Source organism: Oryctolagus cuniculus, chromosome 6 (genome assembly GCF_964237555.1).
Source record: "Oryctolagus cuniculus chromosome 6, mOryCun1.1, whole genome shotgun sequence".
NCBI lineage: Eukaryota > Metazoa > Chordata > Mammalia > Lagomorpha > Leporidae > Oryctolagus > Oryctolagus cuniculus.
The window spans coordinates 158,018,408-158,045,502 of NC_091437.1; the positions used below are offsets into that span (position 1 = coordinate 158,018,408).

Below are 27,095 nucleotides of genomic sequence, written 5' to 3' on the forward strand. Positions count from 1 at the left end.
GCTGCCTCCCCGGGGCTGCACCTGTGAATGTGCCCAGATACAGATCCTGAGATTCAAAGAGTTAACTGACTCGTCCAGGACCCTCCCCTCCCCCCTGCAGTGAGAAAGTGGCAGAACCAGGTTCCTAGACTGGGTCGACCTGGCCCAGAGTCTGAACTGTGCCCTGCTGCCTTTTTTTTTTTATTTGACAGGCAGAATGGACGGTGAGAGAGACAGAGAGAAAGGTCTTCCTTTTTCTGTTGATTCACCCCTCAATGGCCACTGTGGCAGGTGCGCTGTGGCCGGCACACCGTGCTGATCTGAAGCCAGGAGCCAGGTGCTTCTCCTGGTCTCCCATGGGGTGCAGGGCCCAAGCACTTGGGCCATCCTCCACTGCACTCCCTGGCCACAGCAGAGAGCTGGACAGGAAGAGGAGCAACCGGGACAGAATCCGGCGCCCCAACTGGGACTAGAACCTGGTGTGCTGGTGCCACAGGCGGAGGATTAGCCTATTGAGCCACGGCAACAGCCGCCCTGCTGCTCTTTCGATGACTTCGCTCATTCCACATTTAGTAAGCACTTGGCAGTGCCAGGTCCCACGTTGATGTCCCGATGTTTGGTGCAGAGGCAAATGCCCAGAGCGCAGACACAGAGTGGAGTTCCCTGCACACTGGTGGTGGGGTGTGAGTACAGGGGTGATTCGGCCCCTCTTCAGCACAGGCACCCCCCAGCACCCCAGTCTGTGTCGATGGGAACAGGGAGTCAGCTCCCAGCCACACTGAAGCAGAAAGGGCAGTAGCAGGCAACAAGGGCCACACAGGAGTCCCCCTCTCACCAGGCTCCAGCTAAAAGAATGAAGCAGTAACTGCACGGCGAGGGTTCTGCAAACACAAAGCACTGAAGTGGCCTAGAAGCCTGTGTCCCCTGCAGATCCCACGTCTTGAACTCAGGCTCTCTGTGAGTCTGAGTCCCCAGCTGTCTCAGAGCAAACTGAGCTCTGAAACACTGACCGTGGAAGGGACTAAAACCCTCAAGACCGTCCCAAATGGCAGCAGTCACACACTCCTGATGCCACCTTCGCTCTTCCAGGTGCCATCTCTACCAGGATTTGTTACTCTGTGTATTATTTTCAAACAACTTGCTTTTCCACTTATATCCAAGTACAGCACAACAAATGACAATGTTCGGTCAGGACATTCAAATAGGTACGAGGGAGCCCCATGCTGGCCCCAGGCTGCCATTAAGTTCAAAGCAACTTTTTAAAATGATTTATTTATTCATTTACTTATGAACTTCTTTATGGGAAAGACAGAATATTAAGACAGAAAGAGAGATCTTCCAACTGCTGGTTTACTCCCCAAATGTCTATAACAGTCAGGGCTGAGCTAGGCCGAAGCCAGGAGCCAGGAACTCCATCTGGGTCTCCCATGTGGATGGCAGAGGCCCAGGCACTCCGGCCATCATCCATTGCCTTCCCAGGTGGATGGGAACAGGAGTGGCAGGAACTCAAACCAGCACTCCACAGGGGACGTGGTGTCACATGTGGCAGCTTCAACTGCTGCCCATTGCGCTTCTGTTTTTTTTTTTTTTTTTAGCAACTTCCTAACTTGATTCATTCAATACTAATTTTTCTAGAAGTTTTTTTTTAATTTCATGTTTTTTTTTTTTTTTTGACAGGCAGAGTGGACAGTGAGAGAGAGAGAGAGAGAGACAGAGAGACAGAGAAAAAGGTCTTCCTTTTTCCATTGGTTCACCCCCCAATCGCCACTGCGGCTGGCACACCACGCTGATCTGAAGCCAGGAGCCAGGTGCTGGTCTCCCGTGCGGGTGCAGGGCCCAAGGACTTGGGCCATCCTCCACTGCACTCCCTGGCCACAACAGAGAGCTGGCCTGGAAGAGGAGCAACCAGGACAGAATCCAGCGCCCCGACCAGGACTAGAACCCGGTGTGCCGGCGCCGCAGGCAGAGGATTAGCCTAGTGAGCTGCAGTGCCGTCATGTTGTTTTTAAGTGATACACAAAACTAGTACATACATGGGGTACGATATGATTCAGTGTGTGTATATTGTGACACGCTCAATCAGGGTAAACATACATATCTCCTCAAACACACTTATTTATCATGAGACCATTGAAATCCTTTCCTTATAGCTTTTTTTTTTTTTTTAACTTTTATTTAATGAATATACGTTTCCAAAGTACGAATAATGGATTACTATGGCTTCCCCCCCATACCGTCCCTCCCACCCACAACCCTCCCCTTTCCCACTCCCTCTCCCCTTCCATTCACATCAAGATTCATTTTCGATTATCTTAATATACAGAAGATCAGCTTAGTATACATTAAGTAAGGATTTCAACAGTTTGCTCCCACACAGAAACATAAAGTGAAAAATAATAGATGATTTTTTTTAATGATGATGAAATCAGATCAGACCTATTGTCATGTTTAATCCCAGTGAGAGTCAAGTTGGGAGTTGATAGTTTCTTATAGCTTTTTTAAAAAGAAAAACACACAGTACGTTATCTTACCTGTAGTCCCCTTACTGGGCAACACAGCCCTTGAACTTTATGCCCTACCTAGCTGTAACTTACTCCCCCTTAAACAACCCTTCTCCACCCTCTTCTTCCCCTCACCCTCCCCAGCGTCTGGTCTCCATCTTAAAAGAGGGCTCAAGAGATTTCATAAAACTATATTTGAAAAAACTCTGGTTCAGCAGGTGAAGATGCTGCCTACAGTGCTGGAATCCCATAGGAGCACCAGCTCAAGTCCTGGCTGCCCCACTTCCAATCCAGCTCTCTGCTATGGGCTAGGAAATCAGCAGAGGATGGCCCAAGTCCTTGGGCCCCTGCACCCACGTGGGACACCCAGAAGATCCTGGCTCCTGGCTTCGGATCAGCTCACCTCCAGCCGTTGCAGCCATTCGGGGAGAGAACCAGCCGATGGAAGATCTCTCTCTCTCTCTCGCTCTCGCTCTCTCTCTCTCGCTCTGTATGTGTTACTCTTCCTTCAAATAAAGAAATATTTAAAATGAAATCTATGAAGTGAGTCCTAGAAAAACAAGATATGGTTATTAAACTTGTGGGGTTTAGGCAGAGGGAAAACAGGTGATTACTGGGCAGGAGTGAAGATTCACTATGAACGCGTCGTGTCAGGGTCACCCTCCGTCTGATGTTAAAAACACACCTGCCTGGCAGATTACGATTGTTTATTCAGTAAGCCTTTTTTTTTTTTTTTTTGACAGGCAGAGTTAGACAGTGAGAGAGAGAGACAGAGAGAAAGGTCTTCTTTCCGTTGGTTCACCCCACAAATGGCCACTCCAGCCGGTGTGCTTGGCTCATCCTCCACTGCCTTCCCAGGCCACAGCAGAGAGCTGGACTGGATGAGGAGCAACCAGGACTAGAACCTAGTGCCCCAACTGGGATTAGAACCCAGGGTGCCAGCACCACAGATGGAGGATTAGCCTAGTGAGCCACGGTGCCGGCCTATTTAGTAAACCTTGACTGAACACCAGCAGTCAGTAGGTTTTTGCTCGGTGCTCTATATTCTGGCTGGGGGGGCAGACAAATGCCCCCAGGTGATTTGGAAATTCAGAAATTAGAGGACTGCCTTATTTCTGATTTATTTATTTATTATTCTTATATCCTTATTTCTTTACTTCTGATTCATTTACGATGCAAGCAAACAGGGTCAGAGGGCAGATACGCAGTGTCCTTAAAGAGACAGAAAGGTTGAAATACCCTAGTCCAGGCTCCTCCCACTTCGCACTGAGGATGCAGGAAGAGAGGGAAAATTTCCTAACTCATAGACACACTAAAAGTCAAGACCAAAAAGCCAACAGTACCAGAATTCAGAAAGATTTTTAACAAAATGTGATGAGCTCACACGGGGGCAGGGCACAGAGCACACAGAATTGTCAAATAATTGATCAGAATTATTATTAGCATCAAAGGAGCTGGAGAGACAGGAAGAAACCACGGACCTTTGCGAACACTGCCCTGTGACAGAAAAAGGTCCCAGAAGAGCTGAGCGAGTACAGGGGACTGCACAGTGTCCTCCGAGGTCATGTCTGCTAGGAACCTCGGCCAGTGACCTTGTTTGCAAACAGAATCTGCAGATGTACTTAGTTCGGAAGGGATGTTACTGGAGAGGATGGGTATCACACCCAGTGACTACCTGATGCCCCTCAGCACGTGGCGAGGACACAGGGACTCACACCAGGGCAAAGTCCAGGTGAAGACGGAGGCAGAGATGGGACAGGTGCATCCCTACCAAGCACTGCCAGGGTCCACTCTCGACACAGGAAGCTAGGGAGATGCAGGGAAGTGGAAGCCAGGGCCAGCCGGCACCCTGAATCCACACCGCCGGGCTCCTGGACTTTGAGAGAGTGAACACCTGCTCTTTGAAGCCACCAGGTCTGTGGTTCTTCTGCAGGCAGCCCCAGGAGTCTAGGACCAGAGGGATCAGTTTCTTCTCCCTACTGGTGGAGAGCCAGGGCCTGCTTTCACCAGGAAGATGGGCCTGACTGCTGCCTGAGGCTGCTCTGTGAGTCGCGGGGTACTGTTTTCCATTACTCCCAGGCAAAAGCCGATGCTGAGAACAGCCAGGACACACTGAGTCCTGGGGATGTGGTCACCACGCGAAAGCTGCCCACTGTGGGGAGAAGAAGGAAGACACTGGGGGATTTAAGGTGCAGGAGTTTGGGTTCTGCCAGGCGCTCCACAGCTGCAGATGCATGGACCACTGTACAGCTTGGAAATAAAGGCCCCTGCCCTGCTCACCAAAACCACACGAAACACATGGCTGCGAGGCCCTGGGCCAGGCGTGGTGCACACCGATCTTCAGCTGCACGTCTGGGAAAAGGCAGGGACTCACATAAAGCTGGCAGTGGGCAAGGCTAAAGGCCATCCGCTGAACTCTGCCCATTGGCAGAGGCCGGCCTGCAAAGATACGCTTCATTATAGATAAATTAGAGGAGATGCTAGCACACAGCTTGTGAAAAGAAGATGGTGATAGGCATTGAAGATGAGGCTGTCCTGGAACCTCAGAGAGCTCCCTCTGAAAACGAGGTACTGCAGAAACCCGAAGACTATACTAGAAAAGCAGAGACGACTTTGGCCGCAGGGTATCAGGCAGCCTGGTATCTATGAAGCAGAGAAAGGTTCAAGAAGGTGATTGACAAGGCAGGGAGAATCGAGTCTGATCAAAGGCAAACATCTCATTAAGGAGACAGCTGCAGAAGTCCTGCATGTACATGCTGACATATAGACTGAAGCACGGTATTTTAAAGAACTAACTCACCAGGGCTTAAACAGGGTTTTTCAGAAATGCCACAAAGGCCTAAAATCAGCAAATCACTTGGTTATTTGTATCAGTAAAACATTTCTTCAAAGTCCTTATCTAGTCTTTAAAAAGTCTCTAGGACAGGCATTTGTGGCACAGCAGATTAGGCCACGGCTTGTAATGCTGGTATCCCATATCGGAGCGCCGGTTCAAGCCTGGCTGCTCCACTTCCAACCCAGCTTCCTGCTAATGTGCCTTGGAAAGCAGTGGGAGATAGACCAAGTACTTGGGCCCCTGCACTGACATGGGAGACCTGGATGGGGTTCCTGGCTCCCGGCTTCTGCCTGGCTCAGCCTTGAGTGGGACTTTGGGTTGAGTGGATCACTAGATGGAAGATCTCTCACTCTTCCTTTCTGTTGCTTTGCCTTTCAAATGATTCTTTGTACAAAATCTAGTAACTAAACACAAAGTTGTTTTGTTGACATGAGAAAATACCTCATTAGCAAGCTATGAGATGGGATCTAAGCACTATGTCAGGCCAAGACAAGGATCCACATTATTATTACAGTAATTTAAATGTCACCCTCGAAAAAAACTGCCTCTGGAGGAATGAAAACCACAAATGAGAGTTCTGACCTTTGCAGCAGCAGAGACAAACGGGCCATTGTCTTCAGTAATGTGACCGTCCACCTCCAGGAAAAGCTGCCATTAACCGAATCCTCACGAGGCCCAGACACGGCTGGCACGTTCCGTAAATTTCCCAGCTGAATCTCCACAATACACACGTGCCACAGGGTGCTTTGATCATACATCAATGAGCTGATAAGGAAGATGGAAGAACCAAGAAAGTAACTTGCTCAAGATAACACAACAGTAAGCACAGGGCCAGATGTGTTGGCTCCAAGATCCCTGCTCTGAGCAAGCACTCCCGGGCAAACCAGTAGAAAACAGAGTGAACCAAGCAACCAAGCCAAACCAAGCACTGCAACGAGTAAGACAAAGTGGTAAAGACTGCATATAAACACAAATACACCTTCCCAAGGATAAATTTCCTATCTATAAACAGGAAGATACAATTTTAAAAATAGTAAGTACAGGGTATGCATTTAGCCTAGCAGCTGAGACAGAAGCTAAGATACCAGCTAGGATGTCACACTGCATACCACACTGATGGACCTGGGTTCAATACCCAGTCCCAGCTCCTGGCTCCAGCTTCTTGCTGGCACAGACCCTGGGGAAGCAGGATGATGGTTCCTACCATCTGTGTGGGAGACATGGATTGAGTTCTCAGCTCCTAGCTTTAGCCTGGCCCAGCTCTGGCCACTGCAAGCATTTTGGGGAGCGAACCAGCAGATGAAAACTCTCTCTGCCTCTCAAACAAATAAACAATATCTGAAACAACAACTACCCCATTCAAATGAGTAAAATCAACAATAATTCCTGCAACCATATAAAGAGGGGAAGGAAGTTCCAATACCAGCTATTCATTTATATAGAAAGATAAGAGAAATATAGGCTCCTTGGAGGAAGGAATTAAGATTTGGATTACTTTTCTATTAATTTTAGGCTTAATGTAGTTGCTAACAAAATCCGAAGATTCTGCTGGAGGCATAAATTGATTGATTTTAAAGTAAACCCGTGAGAATACACCAGGATGTTTAGAAAAACAGAGCAATGAGGTGCCTTGTCCTTAAAGAGAATGAGACAGCTTTAATAATGAAAACCATGAGACAGAAGTATTGTGACTTTTATAACAAGAATCGTGGGGTAAAAGCAATGAAGCAGAACATGGAGAGAGGTCCCAGTCATATGAAATCTACATTCTAGGAAAGCTAGCATCACACATAAGTGGAAGAAAGAGTGACCTAATAAACATTTTCCAACGTGATTAGAACACTGGGTCTCTCCAAACGTCAAAGGAATACAGCAGTCTTGATGCTTGAGAGAAGTCTTCAAAATGAACAGGATCATGTCAGAGAATCGGCATTTACAACGTGCAGAGAAACAGACATGCTAAGTGTACTGTGACACAGCAAAGCCATGCCGTTCATTCACAAGAACGTTTGTATGCTGGAATAGGAAGACACAGGACAGAAGACCAGGAAGGTAAATTGGCTGCTGTCATTGTCCTATAAACAATGAGGAACCAACCACTGAATAATTTCAAATGGAAGGCTGACTTGCTCAGGTGAGTAGTTTCAGGCTGCACCAGGAAGAGACTGGAGAAACAGGAGCTGGCTATGATTGGGAGGCCTGGAGAGGCCATGAGGAACGTGACGCACAAGGCAGGGTGGAGCAGGGCTTGTGGGAGCGGATGGAGCCGAGGGCTGCTCAGGAACACAACCAACTAGATGAGCCCCAGGATAGGCAGGGAGAGAGCAAGACGCTGGCGTGAGGCAGGAGGAGAGGTGGGAAGAGAGTAGAGGAGGGGGAAGGTCTCATTTCTGGCAGGGCAGCATCAGGGTCACAGGAAGAGGACAGAGGAGAGATCCAACACAGAGGGAAGACGGTTAGGGAATACCTTATGGGTCACAGGTCAGAGGCTGCTGAGCTGTGCTCCAGGGCAGGTGTGTGTGTGTGTGTGTGTGTGTGTGCACACATTCTGGGAGGGGGCAGATGCAAACACTCCCACTCCCAGAGTTGGCATTCTCCACAGTCTACCTTCACATAAGAGCTGGAGGGTTGCCCTCAGGTTCATTTTTCTTGGGGGGTCCTTGTGGCTGGAATCCAGGGTCTCTCTTACAAACAGCTTTTTCTCATTTATTCACACTGGGAAGTGTCACCTTTCCCCTGGCAGCCCAGCTGCTGTTTCTGCTCCCTTTCCAAGGACAACCCACGTCCTCTATTCTCTACCATCTGAAATGTTTCTATTCAATTAGCTAATTTCTCCCTGAAGCCATAGCTTCCACTTTAATAAGAGCAAAAAGAGGCTGTTCTATGTATTATTAAACTTCATTTCAGGCTGAAATTGAATTATAAACTACCAGGAGTTCCTCTCATCTATCACAAGGTATTGGTCTATGACTCACACTTCTCAATGATTTGCAGCCTTTGCAAGGGGGTGGGACAACTGCCCTAAAATAGCCCGACTGCAGCTCGCTGGGTGTGTTTGAGATGCCTATAATTTTGGACACTTGTCTATAAATACTTTTACTAATGGTGACCCTGGACAGGAACGCTGCTTCAGGCTCTGAACATGTGTGCTACTGTTTCTCTGCTTATTTCTTTGTGCTGCCTGCAGTGGTGTTTTGAAAGACTGTATCTATCCCTAGGAGAGACATGGAGATTAAACAGGCCTTGTTCATCCAAACTCCAGGACTTCCGTGGGTCACTCTGAGCGTGAACGCTCTCTGCATCGCCCTGTCCTGGATGATTCTATTGAAAAGTCCACCTTGTTTGTCTCTCCCTCCCTTCTGAATCATTCGTCCATCACAAACTACTCAGCGCCACACAGTGGGGTCAGCAAGGACAGGAGACATGGTGGTTATCAATTAGGTCTCCATGCTCAGCCGTGGTTAGAACCCTGGCTCCCCCAGGTCCCTGCCCTGTGACTCAGGGCACCACATTCCTGATATTTGCCAGGCTGAAAGCAAGAATTCTTCAGGCTTGGACCACTGGGAGGCTCGAGGTAGGACCTTGGACAGTGCTGGGCTGGTCCACACCTGCAGTACATGCTCTCTGCCGGACACACATGCATGGAGTGCCTCGGCCTGGGCCACACACTACTGCAGTCCAGCTGTGTGCCCCAGGGTGAGGCACCCTCCCTCTTTGAACGCCAGTCACCTCCGTATCAAAGCACCAGAATGACGGGAACGGACAACACACTCAGTCACTGAACAAATGCTGCTGGGTGCTGACTGCGGGAGACGCCGTGTTAGGCACCCTGAGAACATCCACTGACCCTAAATCCTCGCATTGCAGGAACCCCGGGCCCTTATGTTTCAGGATATCTGCATCCCGTGACCTTGGACTGACAAGAGACCCACAGGATGTGAGTGCAGGAAGCTGCTAAGGAATGGAGACCAGAAAGCAATGTGTGCTAAACACCAAGGAAGACAGCGTGGAACACTGTGACATCACGGGATGGAGGCGGGACCCCCCAGGGTGGCAACCCAGAACCACGGAGAAGCTGGAACAGGGGCATGTCCGCAGGACGGGAGGGCAACCCGAGGCAGTGACGGGATCTCTCCACGAACCCGACGGCAGGAAGTACTCCCGCACGTTGGGTTCCATCGGTTACATATCACCAGGACCATCTGAGGCGCAGAACGATCTGGTGGCTAGTTTAAGCTCAAGATCCCACATCCAACACGATGGGGACATGACTGAATCTGACACCTTTTTTCCAGAACTTACTTTTGCAGCTTTTTTTTTTTTTCTAGAAGTCTCTCCCTTACTGAGGAGCCTGTCAGACACTCCAGAGCTTGAAGTGGGGGAGCAGGGAGGTCCTCCTTCCTGGTGTTCTGACCGTGGTGACCCCGTGTGCATACTCCTGCTGCTCAGAACTGTCTTGTTTCACACTGGATGGAACTCTCTGAGGACAGGGACCCTGCCTGGTTTGCTCATCTTGTCTTCCGGTACCCACATGCCTAGTACTTACTTTCTGAGTGAGTTAAAAGAATAAATCGCCACAGAGAAAGCTTAAAAACTGCCTGGCATGGGAACGGAGGATGAAGGCAGATTTCTCACCTGTTAGACTCTCTGCCCAGGGCCCTGCACACTGCGAGGCTGCTCCAAGCCTGGTCTCATGAGTAGGAGCCATTGAGTTCCTACAAAGCTGCTACACTGCCAGAGGTGGCGGATGTCACGGCAGCTCCCGTGCCCGTGGGCCCTCGCGTCCCCTTGTGCCCACCTGTGATCTTTGCATCACGATGCAGCAAGAAGAAGCAGACCCTCCACTTCTCTAACAGCCAGTCCAGGAATCGTCCCCAGCTGTGCTCCAGTGGGATGTGCCTCCCCTGCCCATCACAGAGAGGTGAGATTTCATCTGTCCCCAGGAAGCAAGAGAGGCCACTGGCGTCTGTATCAGAGCCCAGGCCAGGTACCCAGGCACACACTCTGGACCTGCAGCTCAGAGGCCGCCCGCCTTCCTCCTCTCAGACCAAATCCTGATTTTGCTCACTTGAGGATGAGAGAGGCACAGCAGGTGGAGATGTGTTTCCCTTGGGAAAGGGGACATCAGGCTCCCTGGTCCAAGCCAGGAGTGAGCTAACCATGGCCTTACGGCCAGTGCAGCCTGCCACCTGTTCTGGTAAATGAAGTTCTACTCAGTCCTGCCCATTTGTTTCTGGATCCTCTGTGGCTGCTCCCATGCTCCAACTGCAGAGGCGAGAAGCTGTGACAGAGGCCACGTGTGCCCCACAAAGCCCCAGCATTCACTCGTTCTCTGGCCCAAGCCAATGAACGCTCTGCCCCGACCTCTGACAGTCAGGTCCTTACAGGTGGTGAGAGCTCAACTTCTGAAACAGTGATCTGAAGCGAAGCCTGTTGAGAATGGTTTTCGGCCAGCGCCGCAGCTCACTAGGCTAATCCTCCGCCTTGCGGCGCTGGCACACCAGGTTCTAGTCCCGGTCGGGGCGCTGGATTCTGTCCCGGTTGCCCCTCTTCCAGGCCAGCTCTCTGCTGTGGCCCGGGAGTGCAGTGGAGGATGGCCCAAGTACTTGGGCCCTGCACCCACATGGGTGACCAGGATAAGTACCTGGCTCCTGCCATCAGATCAGCACGGTGCGCCGGCCGCGGCGGCCCTTGGAGGGTGAACCAACAGCAAAGGAAGACCTTTCTCTCTGTCTCTCTCTCTCACTGTCTACTCTGCCTGTCAGAAAAAAAAGAGTTATGAGAATGGTTTTCCCCTTTAGGAGACAAAGTGGAGGGCACCTACTTCCTTCTTTCCGAGTTCTGAACAGAGCTGTGTTAGGAAATGATGCTTGGAGCCACAGCAGCCATCTTGCAGCCATAAGGTTCACAGGTGGGAAGAGAAAATGCTGATGTTTCAGGATAGTGGAGGAGGAATTTCTAATACAGGAAGACTATTAGATGGCTTTATTGTTTGGCAGTTGTTGCTTTGCTGTTTTATTAGACGCAGCTGGAAGCATCCTGACAGAGGAAGTTATAGATATGCTCATTTAGTCCTCACAGTGACCAACAGTCAGCACAGCTGTCGTCAGAATACAAAGCAAGCAACTTGCCCCAAACCACACAGCCAGGAGTTAAGCCTGTGGCAGCACTGGAGTTAGAGACCCAGAACCCCCTCAAACCTCACTGCAATCACAGCCTCCTTGGGAACAGCGCACCTGGAGCTGGAGCTGGAAGGGGCCTGAGAGATCAGCTTGGGCCCACCTCCCACGGCACAGTGCAGACTCCAAGCCCAGCTGGAGTCTGGCCCCGCCTTTGCCGGTCCCACCCAACTGGACTGCTTTGCCCATAGACTCCGTCCTTCCCAGGTGCTGAGCCAAGGCAGACCAGGGATGAGCAGTCCACAGCCCTCGGCTCATCAGAACCAACCGTCCTCAGTGAGCGTCCCTGTCTGAGGGGAGCTTTGTGCTGTCTTGTCAGCTGCAAAGCTTCTCACCCACTGTGTGCTCCAGCCTGACCTACTGTGCATTCCACCCTGACCTACTGTGTGTGTGCATCCTGACCCACTGTGAGTATTCTACCCTGACCCACTGTGCGTGTTCCACCCTGACCCACTGTGAGTGTTCTACCCTGATCCACTGTGTGCTCCACCCTGACCTACTGTGCATTCCACCCTGTGCACTGACCCACTGTGCACACTGTACCCTGACCTATTGTGCACACTCTACCCTGACCTACTGTGTGTTCCACCCTGACCCACTGTGTGTGTTCCACCCTGACCTACTGTGTGTGTTGCACCCTGACCCACTGTGTGTGTTCCACCCTGACCCACTGTGCATGTCCCACCCTGACCTACTGTGCATGTCCCACCCTGACCCACTGTGCGTGCTCCATCCTGACCCACTGTGCGTGTTCCACCCTGACCCACTGTGAGTGTTCTACCCTGATCCACTGTGTGCTCCACCCTGACCTACTGTGCATTCCACCCTTACCCACTGTATGTGTCCACCCTTACCTACTGTGCATGTGCCAGCCTGACCCACTGTGCACACTTTACCCTGACCTATTGTGCACACTCTATCCTGACCCACTGTGTGTGTTCCACCCTGACCCATTGTGTGTGTTCCACCCTGACCTACTGTGTGTGTTGCACCCTGACCCACTGTGCGTGTTCCACCCTGATCCACTGTGCATGTCCCACCCTGACCTACTGTGCATGTTCCACCCTGACCCACTGTGCATGTTCCAGCCTGACCCACTGTGTGCTCCACCCTGACCACTGTGTGTGTTCCACCCTGACCCACTGTGTGTGTTTCCACCCTGACCTTTTGTGCATGTTCCACCCTGACCTACTGTGAGCATTCCATCCTGACCTACTATGTGCATTTTGTCTCGAGCATTTACTCAGCCTCCCGTTGCCAACCTTCCTACCATGACACCTGGGCTGAGAACGAGCTGGACTCTCTGTTGGGAGACTGGTCAGATGTTCAGGGAACAGCTGCCACAAGGTCCAGCCTTCAAGAAGAGCTCGCCATGTGCAACCATGCACCCAGTGTGCACCACCCCAATTTGGTCCTGCAGCGTCCTCATCCCAGGACGTCCACACCCCTGAGACCAGGTTCCTCTTACTTTGAACACTCTCTAAGCAGCCGGGTTTCTTGGAATAATCTTCTCCATCTCTGTAATTCCTAACACGGTCTTTCTCTCAAGCTTCCAACTCTAAGTCTCTCTGTGGTCTACATCATTCTGCTCAATTCTGGATTCAGCAACCCAGCTCTCTGCTGGACTCTCCTGCTCAGATGTCCCACTGGCACCAACTTTGACCGTGAACACTCCTGAGCTCAACTTCATCCCACGGTCGCTTCTTCCCCCTGAATTCTCCCACTTAGGGAAGATTCCAGCAATAGTCCTCTCCATTTAGATGTCCATGCAGCCCCAAACTTGACATATCCCAAACTACAATTCCTTCCCCCTCGCAAATCTGCCCCTAGCCTGTTCTGGTGACCAGCAACATCCCTGAACTGATTGTGAAACCAATACTTGGGCTTCTTCCTCAACTCCCCCTCTCCCTCTCCTCCCTTTTCCACTGAATACACAAAGAAATCTGACTTCCAGGTGCCTGTTCCTTTTTCTTACCCCCTACACTAGCTGAATCGAGTTTTATCTGGATTCTCAGCTGAGCCATCAAGATAACCATGGCTTCCAGCCTCCACCTTGGCAGTCAACCCTCCACTCCCTGCCCCCCACCTGAGCCATGAGGATGCTGCAGCCCCTGTCCCAGGGTTCCTGCTGTTTCGGTTTGTGGCCCAGCCACGCCACACTGGGTATGGCTGCTCTGGAACTGCTGGGCTGCTCCCTGGCCTGGTTCCCCACGCTGTTCCCTCTGTCTGGACTCTCCCTCCAGATGCTTTCCCCCAGTTCTCCTCTCCATGGCTTCCGATGTCTTGCCAAACGCCAGCTCAACTCCAGGACGCCTTCCCTGCTGTCTGATTTCTCCCATTCTCCTCTCACTTGTACCTGCTTCAGCTTTTTGTTCACCCTGACTCTACTTCAACATCTGCCATTGCTCTTTCTTGCCCTCCTTCTCTCAGCAAACTGAACAATTCCTGACAGCAGGGACCCTGTTTATGGAGCTCCGTATTCCCAGTCTCCAAGCACAACATCTGGAAATCAGTAGATGCTTGGTAACTGTAGAGTGCATGCATTTAATGAATGACCAAACTGCTACTTGGCCATCTGAGATAACTCTTTCCTCTGTTGCTCTTTATCCTGTTAACGATGTCTAAGGAAGGGCCACCCCTGGGAACAAGGGCAGTGAACACAGTTTAATATGTGAGCTGGGGATAACATCTGGACAGAATTCCCCTCTTCATTACGCATGCACTGGAGTACCTACTATGTGCCAATGTACCAGGTTCTTTCTATAGGGATGGTTATCTCAAACCATCTGAAATTGTGATAAGCCTCCCCAAAATGCACCCCAAATTCTGGTTTCACATCCATCAGGAAGCAAGGACAAGGGGTAGATGGTCATCAGTTTGCAGGATAAGCCAAGAGGGTGACCTCCCGAGGCACTGGCAGCTGGCAGGCTGTGGCACAGAGGGTGGGGCCCAGCTCTGCAGACGCCAGAGCTCAGCTCGTGCCATCGCAATGCGCTGCCTCCCCAGGCTTCCCTGCAGCCGAGCTCTGCTTGTTTTATGAAGCAAAGTGAGAGGCTTCCCGGCTTGAACAGACCCAGAATAATGTTGTATTCTCTGTCCTAGTTCGTTTTTTTTTTTTTTTAAAGAAGAAAATAAATCAGGGCAGCGTGTTCCCTGGCCTCAATCCCGCTGTTTCTAGGATCGCCGCACACCACAGCTCGGGAGGAGCCCTCAAGTGGGCAGAGCCAACACCCACGCAGCGGCAGGCTGGCTTTCTCGAGCCTCCGCCTGAGGCCTTGGAAGGAGGGATGGGGGAAGGCAGAAAAGAGGAGAAAACCGGCTCTGCGTGAGAGCTGCAGAGGGCCTGCCAGGAGCGTCGGTCACACAGGGTGGAGAAGGAAGAACTGGGCTCCTTCCTGATCCCACGTCCACCCAGGGCACTTCTCAGGACCTTTCCTTACTTTGACCTTCCGTTCCCACGTCTGACACCGGAGGCATCTGGGTGCGTCATTGGCTGAACTGTACGACCTTCCCTTCTGCCTGCCTGCCCATCAAAATTCCTGTGTTGAAGTCCTAACCCCCAGGGACCTCCGCATGTGTCTGTATTTGGAGGCCATTGGATTACAGAGGTAATCAAGTTAAGGTGAGGTCACAGGTGTGCTCCATAATCCAATAGGATGGTTGTTTTGCAAGAAGAGGAGATTAAGACAGAGAGAGCCAAAAAGGAAAGACCACGAAAGGCCCTAGGAAGAGGACAGCACAGACAAGCTCGGGAGATGCCTCAGAAGAAACCAGCCCTGCCGACACTCATCTCCAACAGAGGCAGGTTTCCCCGGGCTGTGGTACTGCCCAAGCAGCCCAAGACAGCTGGACAACACAGGTGCACAGATTCTGTTCTACCTGGATAGGCAGATGTGTCCATCCTGGGTTCCTACTACAGAGTAAAAGGATCACAAGAACCCAGGAGAGGTGGCCACATAAGGAACTGGATCTCTGTAGATCAGACAAGAGAAGACAGGGCAAAGAACCGACCTGCACATGTCCCACGTCAAAGGGAAGACACCCGTGGGACCCGGTGGGAGGACCTGGGCACCTGGAATGAAAGCAGCAGAGAAGCGTGATGTCAGCACCAGCATGGGGCCTGCTGCTCATCTCGGGAGGCATTCAAGCAAAAGCTCAGAGAGTCTTGTCCAGCTGATGCCCACGGCTGCCCAGGCTCTATTGTGGCAGAAGGAGGGGCTGTTGTAAAGGCAGAAATGGATGCTATACGCACCATAACTTTGGAAAGCGTTCTCAACAGGGAGGCAGATTGCCGTTTAAATAAAGGCATGGGACTCCTGAGGTCCACGGCCTCCTGTCTTAGGCTGGGTTCCAAGGCCTCCTGCAGAGGTGGTGCAGACGTCCACTGCTGGTCAGAGACTACACCAGTCGGAGTTCCTCATCATCAGAAAACCCTCCTGAGCTCCTCCCCACTGTGTGTCAGACCCAGTGCGAGAGGCTGCACCACAGAGGAAAGCCCCAGACCCTGCCCTCAGGCACTGAACAGTCACTCATTCACCATTCATCCACTCATTCCCCCATCAAAGAACCTCCCTGACCCCCTCACTTAGAGCAGCCCCTGCAGGCCATCTACCCCATGTTATGTTGCACCGTAGCCCCTATAGCCACTGGGCACCTGCTATATTAGCTCCCATGTGCTGTCAATCTCCTGCAATAAAGTAGAAGCCCCAAGACCACATAGCTGAGCCATCAATGCATGCTGACCACATGCAAGGCACAGGGGCAGGAGCTGGGCACAAGGGAGTGCTCTGTATAAAGTGAATTTGACAAGTCGGGTCCTTGTTTTCATGATCCTTAACATGCTACAGGACTTCATGTTTGAAGCAGCACAGTGCAAAGACACTGGACAAACAGCAAGACCAAGTACTCATGGGGTGGCAGAACTGTGTGCCAGGTCCTCTAAGACCTCACACCTTATTTCTTTGGAACTCCCATAGTCTTGCTATGAAGTGTTATTACCCCCATTGTACAGAGCAGGGAACCGAGGCTCAGGCCCAAAGCACATGGCAACTGGGTTTGAACCCAGTTCTGTGAGCAGCATAGACCTGGGCTCTGGGCACCCAGGAACCTCCTTTCTGGATCTTTCAGGGCTCTGCCAGGTCCCTCCTCCAGCTGTGCCATGTCTCATAAGGGCAGGAGTCCACCAAGCCAAGGGGACGTGCCCACCTGGGGCATGTGTACCCCTTGTGTCCTGCAGCTGAGCACATAGGACCATGCATCTCCTGCCCAGCATCCCTAGCACTTGCTGGCTCCAGGCCCCTCATCCTGGTCCTATGCTCCCTGGAGCAACCCAGACTCAGCCCGAGGCTGAGGTGTTTAAGGCAAAGCTTGGATATGGGATGTTGGGACATGGGGTGGAAAGGACCTAGGATGGGTGGACTGAGTGTCCACATGCACGCACATGCACAGGCCCCCATGGTGTGGGTGAAGCTGGATGGGAAGAGAAAGGGACAGCCCCTGTACTTCTGTGGTAGCCTTGCCTTCCGATGATCAGGTGCAGGCCAGTGTAGGGGACTCCAGGGCCTGAGTCCTTAACCTCCAGGCTACATGCCTGATGTCTTACCCACCCCAGAGCCAGGCTGGGGCACGGGCGAGCAGAACGCCTGCTCTTTGAACTCGGGTAGGATGCTCATGCTGTGGCTGAGCCAGAGAGGGGACTGCGGCCAAGGTAGCTCTGGTCCTTCCACACCCCACAGTATCCCCTGGGAGCTGTCCTCATGCCAAACCTCTAAAAGCAAACCTTCCACAGCTTTCTGTCTGAGTTCCTCCGAGCTCTGCTCCCCACTACCTCCTGTGCTTTCATACTTGTCCCCACATTCTAGAAGCCAAACTCTGCTACTTATCAAGCCTGGGAGAACAGGAAATGGGTCTGCCCTGTGTAACTCAGGAATTACACCCCCTGGAGTTGTTCAGTGCACAACCTGAAGAGCCACCTATGGTGGACCCACAAAATGGACTGAACTGTGGCCCTTCAAAAAGAAAGGTCCATATCCTAATTCCCAGAGTCTGTGGATGAGGTTTTATTTGGGAAAATAAAATTTCCCCCCAAAATTTATTTTATTTGCAGATGTACTTCAGTTAAGGATCTTAATACGAGGAGCTCATCCCGGGATTATCCGAATAGGCCCTAAATTCAGTGACCAGTGTCATGATAAGAGAGATGAATACAGACAACAGAGAGGCCATGTGAGGATAGAGGAGGAGACTGGAGGATGTGGCTGCAAGCCAAGGAATGCTGGGGCTGGTGCAAGAAGCTGGAAGAGGCAAAGAAATCCTACTCTGAGGGCATGCAGCTCCAATGCCTTTTGGGGAGGGCGTAAAGCCCTGATGGCGTTTGGACTTCTGGCCCCCAGAATGGTGAGCAGATCAATTTATATTGCACAAATCCCCTGGTTAGTGGTGCAGCAGTTTTGGGGGAAAAGTTACAGCTAGACTGACATCTTCGTTGCAACACCATTCTTTCTAGGAAAGACGCTGGGGACCTCCCCTCCTGCCCTGGCTGTGCTGCGTGCTCTCTGCTGGGCACCTGGGTGATGATGGCCTTATAGGCAAAACCTGTGTCCTCCAGACACAAGGGAATAAGCGGAAGTTCCCGAGTCCCTGATTTTCTGCAACCAGAGACTTGTATGTCAACACCTCAGGACCCTTAGGTGACATGCTGGCCATGCACCCTCTCTCCTAGGGGAGTGCTATTGGCTGTCAGGCCTGTTCATCCCTGGTAGCTTCCCCAGGCCATGCAGGGCAATCTCTCAGCTGCAGAGTGTTACTCAATGGAGAGCCCTGGACACTGGGGGCAGCAGCTCCTGCTGAGGGGCACATCTTTCCACCCCATATCTTGATCACAGCACATCAGTATGATGAAAGCATTGTCCCCCAGGGTGACTTCCAATGAGCCACAGAGCCAGATGTCCCCATGTGCCTCCTTTCTCCTGGCACCCAGTCCCCTCCCACGGCTGAGAGCTCTGCCCACCACGGGACTAGGATTAGCAGCAGCCCTGATGTCCAGGGAGCCCCTTCCATGCTCTTCACATGGAGTGACTCACTGCCTTCTGCACACCGCACGTGACGGAGCAGAAGGTGGAGTCTTTCCCAGAGTCATGGAGCCGCAATTCAGTCCCAGGCGCTCTCGGCTTACAGACCAGAAGCAGGCTCAGTCAGGTCTCACACCCCACAAGCAACACCTTTGATGCCTGACTCAGTCTCACCCTAGAGGCCCCAACAGAGAAATGGGCCGTTCTCCATGTGACCACCCTTGGGCCTCCAGCTTGCAAGAAACTGCACAAGGTGCTAATACCGGGTTTCATACTCCAGCAGGCAGAGCAGGGCAAGCCGCAGCATGGGCAGTGTCTGTGCTGCTACTGAGGCTGCCTCCTCTCTCCTGCTCCTCTTCCTCCTCTTACTGAGCATCAGTCATGCAAAGGAACCCGCGTGAGACACTGGGAATTTAGCACCACAGAGGAGACGCATTCGAGTATTCTGGGATGTAGACAGGTAAAGGGACAAATGACAGATGTAGTGTGCTCATGGCTGATGCAGAGAGATTCCTTGAGGGGATACTTAGTTCATTCCTCTGAGCCTGCCTTCTGAGGGGTGCAGGGAAGAGTGGTGGGACAGCTGCAGGCCACGGCCAAAGCTTCCTGAAGGCGTGGATCTCCAAAAGCCACCTGTGGACAGACCACAGAGCCGGGTGCAGCTCCCTGAGGTGCTCACCACAGAAACGCCACAGGATCTAGGGGGCGCTGCCCTCACCTGCATCACTCCCAGGCTGTGCCAAACTGCCTGTGCCACCTGCTTCTCCCCTCCCACTCCCGTCCTGCATGTCTGTCTCCCTTACCACTGCCTCGCCCTTTACATAAAACACAGACTTAAAATGTTTGTTTCATCTCTTGAACAAAACTTCATGTTCCCTGGTTTAATGAAAATCTGCTGAGTACCAAAATGGCAGAAGTAGCTGATTGAGTACATAAAATTGTCCTTGCGGAAAAGTCAGGAGGCAGACCCTGGAATGGATGTTTCTCGGTATCATTTACCTTCTAACAGGCTACTCTGTGCTGTGTAAGCTTAAGTCATAACTCTGATTTTCTTTTAGAAAAATTTTCAAATGAATGAAACCCTCACAGTTCAAGTATCTTTATGGTTTTTTTAAACAATTTCTTTATATATTTATTTTAAAAGCAGAATGATGGAGGGAGGTAGGAAAGAAGGGAGGGAAATAGAGAGATTGTCCATCTTCTGGTTCACTCCCCAGATGTGTACAAAAGCCAAAGCCAGGTCAGGCCAACGCCGAGAGTCTGGCACTCCATCTGGGTCTCCTAAGTGGTTGGCAGGGACCTACATCCCTGGCCATTATCTGCTGCCTCCTGTAGTGCACATTAGCAGGAAACTGGATCAGAAGTGGAGATGGGACTCCATCCCAGGCACTTGCATGAGTCCCAAGCTTTCGTGTGACCCACTGCACCACGACGTTTGCCTCATCTTTAGGATTTTCTCTTGTAGGTCTTTTCTTTATAGAGAATCCCTAATGAAATCAAACAGCTCACCTCTCTAGGCTGATGATAGATTTCAATGGATTAGTAAAAAGAATAGTTCCCCAACTTGGCCTTAAGTACACAAAGTGGAACAGAATGATTCCAATGTCGAGGTTACAAAATGAGAGGCCAGAGGAAGACAGGCAAGTGGGAGAAATGCAAATAGACAGCATCACGTGAATTAAGGGAGGTACCTAAAGGGGCCTGGAGCCCAGTCAAGGTTGGGGGAGCGTGGAGTCTAGGGGGATGGGGATGGAGTGCATGGCACTTGTTGGCCTGGGTTCAGACTCTGCACCCACCACTGCCCTCCAGTTGGGAGGGGTGGGGCAGAACTTGACATTTCTGAGCCTCTTCTCATCTTTGAATGGGAACAACAACCACGGATTTTCAGCTTGCTTTCTCCCCTCCATCCACACCTTTCTTTTAATCTCAGTTGACACAATGCTTCCTCTGGAGGGTCTTTCCTGTCAACCCAACCTGCAGAGCAGTTGGGTGTCGTGGCAAGGAGGAGGGGGTATGCCTTTGGAGAGAATGACCAGAAGAAGTCCTCCAAGGTCCAGAAAGATGGTACAGCCAGGGCAGAGGCCTGCGGTGGTGGGAAAGGAAGTCAGCCTGGCTGGACAGAGTAACTCCCGCACCCAATTCTGGTCAATGATTCAGGAAAGTCCTGGAGGAGCCACCCTAAGCACCACTGCGTTCTCCCAGGTAGTCCAGATGTCTCCAGAGAGCACCAAGGTATCAGGGTGCTGCCCTCAGAGGTCTCCATAGGGCAGTCTCAGGATGCGCCAATAACCCCTGTCTCCTCATGGTCCTGTGCAAGCCCCATACCTTGACTGTGACCTGCAGCTGGTGACTTACTCCTAATGCACAGAGCAGAAGGAGGTGATGGATGTCACCTCTGACATGATAGAAAAAGACTTCTTGGAAGCCTTTTTGCATCCCATTCTTACTTGTATCATCAGCCCCAGAAGCCAGCTGCTGTGGCATAAAGCAGTCCACGTGGGGAGGAACCAGGGTCTAAAACCCATATGCAGGAGTTGTGGTACAGCAGGTTAAGCTACCTCTCGTGATACTGGCATCCCATATCAGAGTTCCAGTTCGATTTCTGGTGGCTCCACTTCTGGTGCAGCTCCCTGGGAAAGCAGCAGATGTTGGCCTGAGCACTTGAGCCTCTGCCTCCCAACGTGGGTGATCAGGCTCCTGGCTTCAGCCTGGTCTACTTCCAGCAGCTGTAGCCATTTGAATAATGAACCAGAAGATGGCAGATCTCTGTATCTGCCCCAATCTGTGTCACTCTGCCTTTCAAATACATACATAAATTAAAAAAAAAAGACATGAGTGAGCCTGGAAGAAGTCCCTCCCTCCCTATTGTACCCTTCACAGGAGACTACAGCCCTGGCAACAGCTTGGAAGCAACACATGGGACACCTTGAGCCACAGACATCACACCCACATGCCTGAGCCAAACAAACTGTAAGATACTACTTGCTCTTTTAAGCTTCCAAATTATGACGATATTTGTTAACTTCCAGTAGACTACAGACAACAGATAAAGGTCAGAATGGCATTCACACAGTCAGTGATTTGGGGAATAACAGGGTCCTGGACCACTGAAAGAAATCAATGATGGGGTTTTGGGAAAAATGGCAGATTAGGAGCAACATGCTACCTAGGGCTGGGGAGACACAGCAAGGAGAAACATAGGAGGTATGCACTCGATGGAGATTAGAAGAAAAAACCACCGAGAAGCCCCATGAGAGGAGGGGAACCAGCTTGAGCAGGTGTGGTGAGTGTTAGCACACACCCAGAGATCTCAGAAAACCAAAGCCATGGACAGTCAGAGCCAACAGCATTTTCAAGGGTGAGGGGTAGCAGTGGGTAGGGCAGAGGGCAGCAACCCATGAGTATAGTATTGTGCAGGTCCAGTGGAAAGCCTGGGGAGCCAGCGTTTGCTGTAGGTTGCCTGAGGTCCAAGTGGAAATGGAGAGAAGCAGCTGATTCAAACCAATCTCAAGAAAACAAAACTCAAGACCTGGATGAGAGAGATTGGACGCCATTTTCAATCAGGACTACAACCAGGGAAGCCTGGTTGAGATGGGTGCCTGAATACAGCGCTGGCGGTAGCAGTGGGCAAGCGCTAAGCCAGTGACTATTGTATTGGAGTCAAAGGGATCACATAAACAAGACAAGTGTCTGCAAATAATAACTGATAGAACTAAAAAGGAGAGAACATTCCAACATGGGAAGCAGGATACTCAGCAGACTCATAGAATGGCAGATGTCCTAAACAGCACTCTGGCCTCAGAATCAGCCCTTAAGGCATTTGGATCGGGCTAAAAAGCTTGTGAGAGTTTCTCAGGCATGGAAAGCCAAGACACTGTGGGGAAAAAATGATCTAAATGAAAGATCTCTGTGAGTGAGATCCCAGCGGAAAGAATAGACTATCAAAGAAGGAGGTACCTTTCTCTGAAGGGAGGAGAGAACTTCAACTTTGATTATAGCCTTGTCTAAATAAGGTCAGAGTTTGTGAACTCAAGAGGCTTCATAGCCTTGGCAGCTCATGACAAGAGCCTTGGGTGATCACTGACATCATAAATAAGAGTGTCAATTGTAAAATCAACAATGGGAGTCACTGTGCACCTACTCCCCATGTAAGATCTCTGTCCTTAATGTGTTATAATATGCAAATTAATGGTAAAACTACTACTCAAATAGTACTTTATATTTTGTGTATCTGTGTGAATGCAAACTGTTGAAATCTTTACTTAGCATATACTAAGTTGACCTTCTGTATATAAAGATAATTAAAAATTAATCTTGATGAAGAATGGTATGGGAGAGGGAGTAGGGGATGGGATGGTTTGTGGGTGGGAGGGTGGTTATGGGGGAAAAAACTGCCATAATCCAAAAGTTGTACTTTCAAAATTTACATTTATTAAATAAAAGTATAAAATAAAATAAAATAAACCAGTGACTGTGGCATGTGATCCAGTAGGAATGAGAGAACGGCCCACAACCCTCACTGTCTCAGAGATTGACAGGGAAGTAGCTGGGCAACCAGCAGAAACCTGTGCCAGCAGCGCCTGGGGTAACTTTAGGTTCTGAATCTGGGGACCGGTCTTACCCTGGAACTCGCCCCATCCTGGAGCACTGACCAGAGCCCCCAAGGCCACACCCAAAACATACTTCCCAGTATTCACAGAAGGGGCAGATATTCCAGGGAACTGCAGAAGCATAACCCCCAAAATAAGTCAACAGAAGAAAAAAATTAAAAACCGACTACAGCAACGCCAAAATACAATAGCTGAAATTCAGATAACAAGAATGAGGAAGTCACCATAAACCCCACAGAGGAACACATTTCAATAATAGAATATGAAGATAAAGAGATCAAGGAAATACCCTTTAGAAAAGTAATCATAGGATTATTCCCAAAAAATCAGAAGCAAGTCCATAAACTAAAGAAAACTATACAAGACATGAATGAAAATTTTTCCCAGGAAATTGAGAACATAAAGAGAAATCAAACTGAAATTTTAAAAATGAAGAATTCAATGGATCAAATAAAAAATGCAGTGAAAAGTCTTAACTGCAGACTTGAGGCAGAAGAAAGAATATTTGAACTAGAAGACAAATCTTTGGAAATCTTACAGTCAGACAAAAAGAGAAAACTTAAAAACAATGTGGAGACCCATGGGATACTATCAAATGACCAACATACGGGTCTTAGGGGTGCCTGAAGGAGTGGAAAGAGAGAAGGGGGAATAGAATGCCAATCAAGTGAAACAATTACAGAAAACTTTGCCATCTGGAGAAAGAAAGAAGGGATGTCCAAATAGAGGAAGCCACAAAACTCCTTAGACATAACCAGGAGAGATCTTCATTACAACATATTGTAATCAAATGCTCTATAATAAAATGTAAAGAAAAGATTCTAAAATGGGCATGCAAGAAATGCCACATTACTTTCAGAGGATTGCCAATTAGACTCACAGCTGACTTCTAATCAGAAACCCTACAGGCTGGAAGAAAATGGCGAGATGTAGTCCAAGTCTTAAAAGAAAAGAGCTGTCAACTCAGAATACTATAACCTGCAAAGCTTGCATTTAGAATGAAGGTGAAATAAAGACTTTCCATAAGAAGTACCCTTCTCTGAAGGGAGGAGAGAACTTTCACTTTGATTATGGCCTTGTCTAAATAAGGTCAGAGTTTGTGGACTCAAGAGGCTTCCATAGCCTTGGCAGCTCATGACAAGAGCCTCAGGTGATCACTGACATCATAAATAAAAGTGTCAGTTGTTACATCAACAACAGGAGTCACTGTGCACTTGCTTCCCATGTAGGACCTTTTTTTTTTTTCCAGAACGCTTTTCTTTAATAAACATAAATTTCACAGATACAGCTTTTGGAATATAGCAGTTCTTTCCCCATACCTGCCCTCCCACTCCCACTCCTGTCCCACCTCCTAATTCCTCTCTCATCACATCTTCATTAAAATTCATTTTCAATTATCTTTATATACAGAAGATCAACTTTGAGCCATATGCCAACAAACCAGGGAACCTAGAAGAAATAGATAGATTCCTGGACACACAAAACCTAACCAAATTGAATCACGAAGACACAGAAAACCTAAACAGACCCCCCATAACCAAGACGGAAATTAAATAAGTAATATGGGCCCTCCCAACAAAGAAAAGCCCAGGACCAGATGGCTTCACTGCTGAATGCCACCAGACATTTAAAAAACAGGGCTGGCACTGTGGCATAGTGAGCTAAGCCTCCATCTGCAGTGCCAGAATCCCATATGGGTGTCAGTTCATGTCCCAGCCACTCTTCTCCTAATCCAGCTCTCTGCTGTGGACTGAAAGCAGTAGAAGACGGCCCAATTTCTTGGGCCACTGCACCTATATGGGAGACCCAGAAGAATCGCCTGGTTCCTGGTTTCAGATTAGCTCAGCCCTGGCTGTTGCGACCATTTGGGGAGTGAATCAGCGGATGGAAGACCCCCCCCCCCGTCACTCTACTTTTCAAATAAATAAATAAAACTTTTAAAAAAGAAAATTAACTCCAGTTCTTCTCAAGATATTCAAAACAATTGAAAGGGAGAGGATCCTTCCAAATTCTTTCTATGAAGCCAGCATCACCTTAATTCCTAAACCTGAAAAAGATGCAGCAGAGAAAGAGATTTCCTGATGAATATAGATGCAAAATTTCCCTGATGAACATAGATGCAAAAATCCTCAAGAAAATTCTAGCCAATCAAATCCAACAACACATCAGAAAGAACCTGACCAAGTGGGATTTATCTCTGGTCTGCAAGGATGGTCCAACATTCACAAATTAATCAATGTGATACATCAGATTAACAATTTGAAGAACAAAGAAATTATCTCAATAGATACAGAGAAAGTATTTGATAAAATACAATAACCTTTTGGATGAAAACTCTAAGCAAATTGGGTATAGAAGGAACATTCCTTAATACCATCAAGGCAACTTACGACAAACCCGTGACCAGCATCCTATAGAATGGGGAAAAGTTGTAAGAATTTCCACTGAGAACAGGAACCAGACAAGGATGCCCACTTTCACTATTGCTATTCAATGCAGTCCTGGAAGTTTTGCCAGAGCCATTAGGCAAGAAAAAGAAATCAAAAGGATACAAATTGGGAAGGAAGAAGTCAAGTAGTCCCTATTTTCAGATGACATGATATTATATTAAGGGGATCAAAGAGACCTCACTAAAATAGAGTATTGGAACTCACAGAAGAGTTTGGCAAAGTAGCAGGATATACAATCAACACACAAAAATCAACAACCTTTGTATACACAGACAATGCCATGGCTGAGAAAGAATATCTAAGATCAATCCCATTCACAATAGCTACAAAAAAAATCAAATGTCTTTGAATAAATTTAACCAATGGTGTCAAAGATCTCTACAATGATAATTACAAAACATTAAAAAATAGAAGAAGAAACAAAAAAATGGAAAAACCTTCCATGTTCATGGACTGGAAGAAACAATAACATCAAAATGTCCATGCTACCAAAAGCAATTTACATATTCAATGTGATACCAATCAAAATACCAAGAACATTCTTCTCAGATATAGAAAAATGATGCTGAAATTAATATGGAAACACAGGAGACCTTGAATAGATAAAACAATCTGATACAACAAAAAGAAAGCCAGAGGCATCACAATACCAGATTTCAAGACATACTACAGGGCAGTTATACTCAAAACAACCTGGTACTGTTACAGAAACAATGCCAGGACCAATGGAATAGAATAGAAATGCCAGAAATCAACACAAGCATATACAACCAACTTGTATTTGACCAAGGAGCTAAAATCAACCCCTGGAGCAAGGACAGTCTCTTTAAAAAATGGTGCTGGGAAAACTGGATCTCCACATGCAGAAGTATGAAGTAAGACCCCCTACCTTACACCTTACACAAAAATCTACTCAAAATGGATTAAAGACCTAAATTTACAGCCTGATATCATAAAATTATTAGAGAATGTTGGAGAAACGCTGCAAGACATTGGCACAGGCAAAGAGTTCTTGGAAAATGCCCCAGAGGCACAGGCAATCAAAGCAAAAATTGACAAATGGGATTACATCAAATTGATAAGCTTCTGTACTACAAAAGAAACATACAGAAAAGTGAAGAGGTAACCAACAGAATGTGAGAAATTATTTGCAAACCATAGAACGATAAAGAATTAATAGCCAGAATATATAGAGATCAAGAAACTCAACAATGAACCAAACAAAACAATTAAGAAATGGGCAAAAGACTTAAACAGACATTTTTCAAAAAGGAAATCCAAATGGCCAACAAACACATGAAAAAATGCTCAGGATCGCTAGCCATTAGAGAAATGCAAATCAAAACCACAATGAAGGGCCAGTGCTGTGGCGTAGCAGGTAAAGCTACCACCTGCAGTGCCGGCATCCCATATGGGTGCCAGTTCAAGTCCTAGCTACTCCACTTCCAATCCAACTCGCTACTATGGCCG

At 49.1% G+C, this 27,095-nt stretch overlaps 1 protein-coding gene across 1 annotated transcript in view; it reads right to left on the minus strand.

Moving 5' to 3' along the window:
• KCNQ3 (potassium voltage-gated channel subfamily Q member 3) overlaps nucleotides 1-27,095 on the minus strand; it is a 343,223-nt gene that overhangs the window by 186,239 nt on the left and 129,889 nt on the right. The gene's annotated exons all lie outside the window — the stretch shown is intronic.